The sequence below is a fragment of the Talpa europaea genome, assembly GCF_964194135.1.
Source record: "Talpa europaea genome assembly, chromosome: 4".
Lineage (NCBI taxonomy): Eukaryota > Metazoa > Chordata > Mammalia > Eulipotyphla > Talpidae > Talpa > Talpa europaea.
The window spans coordinates 18,991,076-18,997,858 of NC_140070.1; positions in this window are offsets into that span (position 1 = coordinate 18,991,076).

The following is a 6,783-nucleotide window of genomic DNA, read 5'->3' on the forward strand; positions in this document are numbered from 1 at the left end:
TTAACATGATTATTTATCAGTAGTTAGTGCCAGGCCTAGAGAATACCTTTAAACCCAAGAGAACGGAATGTTCTCTGGTAATGTCAGAGCTTTTATGTTCTACTTCACTGAAACGAGGTTATTAGCTGATGAATTCTGATATTTTGTTAGCATCCTAAAAACAGGGTAACTTATTAAGCAGTGATGAGCACTTTGTAGCACGAGGACACAATTTAAACTCTGGAAGCTTCTTTGAAGTCTGGAGTCAAGAGAGGAAAGGAAAGTTGAAAATTAATTGTTTACCACTGAGGATGAGAAGGTTGAATTTACAAGTGTCTGCCAGGAAAACTGAGCCCAATATAGTTTCAGTTAAAAACAAAAGAAGTAAAGGAAAGAAAGAAAAGAAGATAAGTCTCCTCCCTCTCCTTCCCAAAGTGGTTTTTCACAGCTTGCCTGCCAGTTCCAAGACCGCCTGCAACCTCCAGAAAGGATGTGAGGAAGTAACACATTTGGAGTTAAGCCATCCCTGTTACTCCTCTCTGGAAAATTAGCATTTAAAAAAAAACCAAAAAACTCTTGAAATCTGACTGCAGAACTGAGGTTACCAGATGGGGAGGCTGAGGTTGCGAGAGGCTCAGTGGATTATGGGGGACAATATGGGTGCTTTGTTGGTGGGTGAGGTATGGTTATGACCATTTGAAGAAGGTTGAACCCAAACTTCTAAAATATGTGCAGTGTCATAAATCAATGCTACCTCAATAAACATAATTTTAAAAAAACAACACTAACACTGTTAGGAGGCGAAAGAAAGGTAACAGAACTATGGCAGCCTTCTTGAGCAGAAAGTTTTGAGGAAAGGGAAGGTGATTTTGGAAGACGGTAGGAAAGCTTCTCTGTGCTCCACTGTGAGAAAGCCTGTACTGTCACCCAGCATAAATCTTCATTATCCTTTGGTGCTTCTAGAATTATTCAACTGCTCCATTGGCTACACACTGGGTAGAGACAAGTCACCAGGAAACCTGCTTTATACAGGCCCAGAGTCACACTGCAGACCCTCATCTTGAAGAGCAGCGTGACAGCAGGTAGCCCATTAGTGGGAGCTCCCATTAGTGGGAGCTCTTTTCTCCGCTGTACCCCACAGTGTGAACAGCAGGACTCCAATCCCTGCCTGGGAACTTGGGTTCTGTCAGCCTGATAAAATATCAAAAAGACATAGCACTGGTTGACGTAGGCTGGCCTGGGCAGAGTGTGATCAGCCTGGACAGCCTGCATGGGGTTGAGGCAGGCAAACGAAGCCAAGGCTCACACACCTAAGTAGGATAACAGGATACAGCAGGATAACAGATTCTTGATTTGCCACCAGTTTTCAACTCTAAAACAGAACAAAAGAGTAGAGGGATATATTAATTTTGTCCCACTCACCCTTTTCAAGTGAAATCAAGAGTATAAGGGAAGGGCCTCCCCGGTGGTGCAGCGGTTGAGCGCTGGGTTGCAAAGCTGCCCGCAGCCTCTGCAGCGCCGGTTCGATTCCCGGCTGCTCCCCGGCCACCAGAGGAGGGTCCCACATGGCGCGCAGACCTCTCCTGCCGCCTGCTGCTCCCCTCAGCCGTGTGCTTCGGTCCTTCTGCCTGCTCTGCTCCCCGCTCTGGCTCTGGTGAATTCTCTCACCCTCCCGCGCTTCTGACTGTACCCAGTGCTTGTATGTATAAATGAATAAATAAATCTTTAAAAAAAAAAAGAGTATAATTGGAGTCAGGAACTGCTCAAGATGTTGTAGAAACTGGCAAAAGAAAGCAAAGGAGCCACTGCAGGTGGATTTTTTTTTTTTTTTTGATGTTCACTTCTGTGTGTTCTTTATATTTTTTGATTATTAACTCTTTGTCTGATGTACAATTTGCAAATGACTTCTCCATTCAGGTTGCCTTTCACTGTGCAAAAGCTTTTCAGTTTAATGTATTAATAGCCCCATTTGTTTATTTTTTGCATTTATTCCCTTTGCCATTGGGGTCACTTCCTCAAAGAGAGTTCTAGGGCCAATGCCAAGGAGCTTGTCACCTGGGTTTTCTTCTGTGCTTCATGGTTTCAGGTCTTACCTTCAAGTCTAATTCACTTTGAATCAATTTCTGTGTATAGTGTAAAATAATAGTCTAGTCTCGTTATTTTGTCTTTCCCATTTATTGAAGAGACTTCCTTTTTTCATTGAATGCTTTTGATTTCTTTGTCATAAATTAGTTGTCCATAGTACACATACAATCTTTACTTAAGAAAGGTTTAAAGTACTTACCAATCAAAAATGTCAGCACTATTAATGAAATTAATATTTATTACTAAATTAATTGAATTAAATTATTTGGCATTAATATATTACGCTTGTTCTACTTAGATATGGAGCTCTTTTCAAAATGCAGACTAGAATATGCCATCAAAGAATGATTTGGCATGTTATTTGGGAAAAACAGTGAATAGTCTATTTGAAATTATTAATCACTTGATCCTCCATTATCTTCAAGTATAAAGTACCCTTTAAAGTGACATTACAGGGCCTCCCTGGTGGCTCAAGGGGTTAAGCACTGCACTATGAAGCAATCCGCAGCCTCTGCAGCATGAGTTCGATCCCCAGCCAGGGAGCAACCCACATGGTGCAGCAGACCTCTCCTGACTCGCCCGCTGCTTCCCTCAGCAGTGTACTTCGGTCGATCTGCCTGTTCTGTTCCCCAATGTCCCTGGTGAATCCTCTCACCCCCCCCCACCGCATTTCTGGCCTGTACCCCAGCTCTTGTATGCATAAATAAATAACCATCTTTAAAAAAAATAAAGTGGCATTACAATTTCCCTTTGTCCTCCAAATAAATATGTCAGGTATTTCATAAAATACAGAGACGAAGCAAGGATTCCATTCATCATCATCATCTTCCTCCTTACCATCATCATAGCTGCAGCCAACATCTGAGTTACAAGGCACCAGCCAGGATCTGTTCTTCGTGCTTCACATATTTGAACTGATTATTTCACAAGTTAATTGAGTAGCTATTATTACTATTCATTCCATCTTACCAACGAGTAGACTGAGAAGAGAGATATTCACATTTAGTTAAGAGCCAGGGTGAGTTTTGCACTTGAACAGTTTCATGTGAGAACTTGTGTATGATTGCTGGGAACTAAGGGTGGAGCTGAGTAGCCAAGCTTGATATAAAGGGGAACACATGTGGGCCTGGAAGGGGCTTCGTTCTGCACCTTCAGCATGCACCCCTTTACCCACAGGAGGTATTGACTAATTAATCTCTCCTCTCTTTCTCTCTGTCTTCCCCATCCCCCCTTTTCCATTTCCCTTGTAAATAAACCTTTTTTTAACCTTTCTAGGTGTGCCTGCATTTGGGTCTTATTCAAAGCATTTTTTTTAAAGATTTATTTTTTTAATACAAGAATTGGGGTACAGGCCAGAGATGTGGGGAGGTGAGAGGATTCACCAGTGACAGAGCAGGGAAGAGAACAGGCAGATGGACCGAAGTACACTGCTGAGGGGAGCAGCGGGCGACACAGGAGAGGTCTGTCCCTCCATGTGGGTTTCTCCCTGGCAGGCTGGGAATTGAACTCGTGCTGTAGTGTCTGCGGATTGCTTCATAGGTTGCGTCTTAACCCCTGCGCCACCAGGGAGGCCTTGTTCTAAGCATTTTTAAGCATGCAGGTGAGGACTCACACCCAGGCCACCCTGTTTCTTTCTGGGGTTACCCTGTAACACAAGTATCACTTTGCTCCAATAACTTCATTGTCAAACATTTTTCTACATACACACTCACACTTAGGGAAGAAATATGTACAAGTAGATCACCACACCACTTTCAGTGACTATGAGAACCAGAACAAGTCTGTAAATTTTTGTAGGCAGAGGAGTGGTTTAAAATTAGGAAAATTTCCACTATATGTAAGTATATATAGTGGAAAAGGTGAGGTATTCATTGAAAAGTACAGTGTGGCTCTTTGTGTGTTGATACAGATGAATCAAGTGACAAGCAAAGTATTTAATAATTATAAATTCATATTTTTAAAAGGATATAACTTACATTCATATAAAATGCATTAAAAATCCACAATAAATTGTTAGTACTAATTACAACCAAATGGGACTGAGCTTGGGGAATAAAAGAGACATTTCATATCATACCCTCCTGATCCATTTGAAAATTCAAACACATGCTTGTATGTCTTCTTTTTTTAATGATAAAAATTTTTAAATTTTCCATTAAAAATGATTAGATATTCTTAGGTGTTAGCATTTTATGGAGATAAATCATTTACTAAAAAAAATAGACTATTCTTAGAGAATTACTCTCATAGTTTAGTATAGCTAAGTCTTCATTTTAAAGCATGGGCCATTACTTTTATTAGCAACTAAGAAATTACACAATTATAGTGGAACTATGTTGAATAATTTTATTTTGTTCACATAAAGAAACACGAATCAAATGTATAATAATTATAATTTAAATCTGAAGCAAGTATTAAAATTAGATGCATGGCATTTATTAACTAGACTACTGCAAACAGAATATTTTCTTCTTAAAGAATCCAATCAGGACCTACAAAGAAAACTTTCATTCTATCTTGAAAAGACATCTAATGGCCTGGAATTTTGCAATAAAACTATGAACAGACCAGTTTTAAACCTGAACACTGATAATTAATCAGTGTCACTTCTTAGAAAACAATATATATCGTAGGTTTTTATGTAGTAAAATTTATGTAGTAATTTTGTAGACTAATGCAGTATGACCCTTGTTAATAATAATAATATAAATAATAATCTTTGTAGATTTGGTACTTTTAAAAACTGAGACATAGAGAGGTTAAGTAACTAGTTAAAATTGCTGCTGTGTTATGTTGCTTTTCTTCTTTATTAAATAGTCTTTCCCCTTCTTTCTTAGTCTAATCCTGAAATGCCTTGAGATAAATGTTGGAATTTTTTGAAGATTTGATCAACCATGACTCTTAAATTTCTTCTACTATTACTATTTTTTCTTTTATGAGGAAAACACACAAGTATTTTATGGTAATACATACCACAAATACAGAAGAGGGAATAAACAATGCACAGCATGTGACTAAAAGGAAGCACCCACATAACCATCACTGGTACCCTGGAAGCCACTTCTGTGACTTTCCTGTCCTCAAGCTCCTCCCTACCCCAGAGAAAACCACTCTCCTCACTTTGATAGTAATTACGTCCTTATTTTGTTGTATGGTTTTATTGCCCCCAAATAATAGCTTAGTTTTGTTTAGTACGTATTCTCTTTCCCTTAACATTGTGTTTTCTTTCAACATTACATTTTCTTTTTTTTTTTAAGATTTACTTATGCATACAAGAACTGGGGTACAGGCCAGAGGTGTGTGGGAGTGAGAGGATTCACCAGAGATGGAGTGGGGAGTAGAACAGGCAGATTGACTGAAATACACTGCTGAGGGGAGCAGCAGGCGAGACAGGAGAGGTCTGCTGTGCCATGTGGGTTACTCCCTGGCTGGGGATCGAACTCGTGTTGCAGAGGCTGTGGATAGCTTCATAGGTTGCGTCTTAACCCGTTGTGCCACCAGGGAGGCCCCTCAACATTACATTTTCTAAGAGTCATCTATGTTGTGTATCTCTATCCAGTATTCCATTGGATGAATACAGCACAATATATTTATCAACACTATTGTTGACAGACTTGGGGTTTGTCTCCAGACTGCAGCATTGCAAATAATGTTGCTATGAGCATTCTACACAGGGAACCATATCTGATTCTCGAGTGTATAGTTCCAGGAATGAACAGTTGCAATAGCAGCTTGACCAGAGAGAGCCAGACTCTCTCCACTAGATATATACATAATGCTTTCACATAGTCCCAGCAGAATACGAGGGTTAAATTGGTCTACCTCCTTCCCAACATTTGGTATTTTGAACTTTTGACTACCTAGGGGGAGTGTGGTAGCTAGCATCTTGTGGTTTTAATTTTGCATTTTCTTAATTAATAATGACATTGGGCATATTTTAATATCTTTATTGGCAATTGGGATTTCCTCATTTGAGAAAAGCCTGCTCAAATGTTTATCCCATTTTTTTAATATGTCACCTGGCTTTTCTTATTCATTTGTAGGAGTCATTTATCTATCATGGATAAGAGCCCTTCGCTATATATGTTGCAAACATCATCTGTACTATGTACCTTATCTTTGTCCTGTCTTTATACTGTAAGCAGATGTTCTTAATTTAATATGGTCAAATTTGTTGATTTTTTTCCCTCATGGTCCCATGTGGGAATCTCCCCGGCCGGCAGGGATCGAACCAGCATTGCAGAGGCTGCGGACAGCTTCATAGCGCTGTGCTCAGCCATCTGCGCCGCGAGGGAGGCCCTTCAATATTATTTTTATATGAATACCTAATTGTCAACATCAACTATTCAAGAGATAGTTCTTCCCTTCACCCTGCTCCCTTTTTCTAGAACTGTCTTTGTAATAAATTAAGGGTTCACTTGGTGTTAGGTGTTTGTGACTTAGATCTCTTTTCTAGTTTTATGCCAATTCCATACTATCTTAACTATTATTATAGTTAATAGTCTTGATAGCTGGTGGTGATATTTCCTCCAATTTCCTCTTATTATTCAAGAATGTAATTCCTGGCTCTTTGTATGAAATAAACTGGTCACATTCCACCCTCCACCCCAAAGAAACAAATCTGTTGAGATTTTAATGCAATTTTAATTAGGTTTGAACACGGTCTACATCTTTGCAATAGGCTGATATCTTGAATTATTAAATCTTTCATGTCATTCA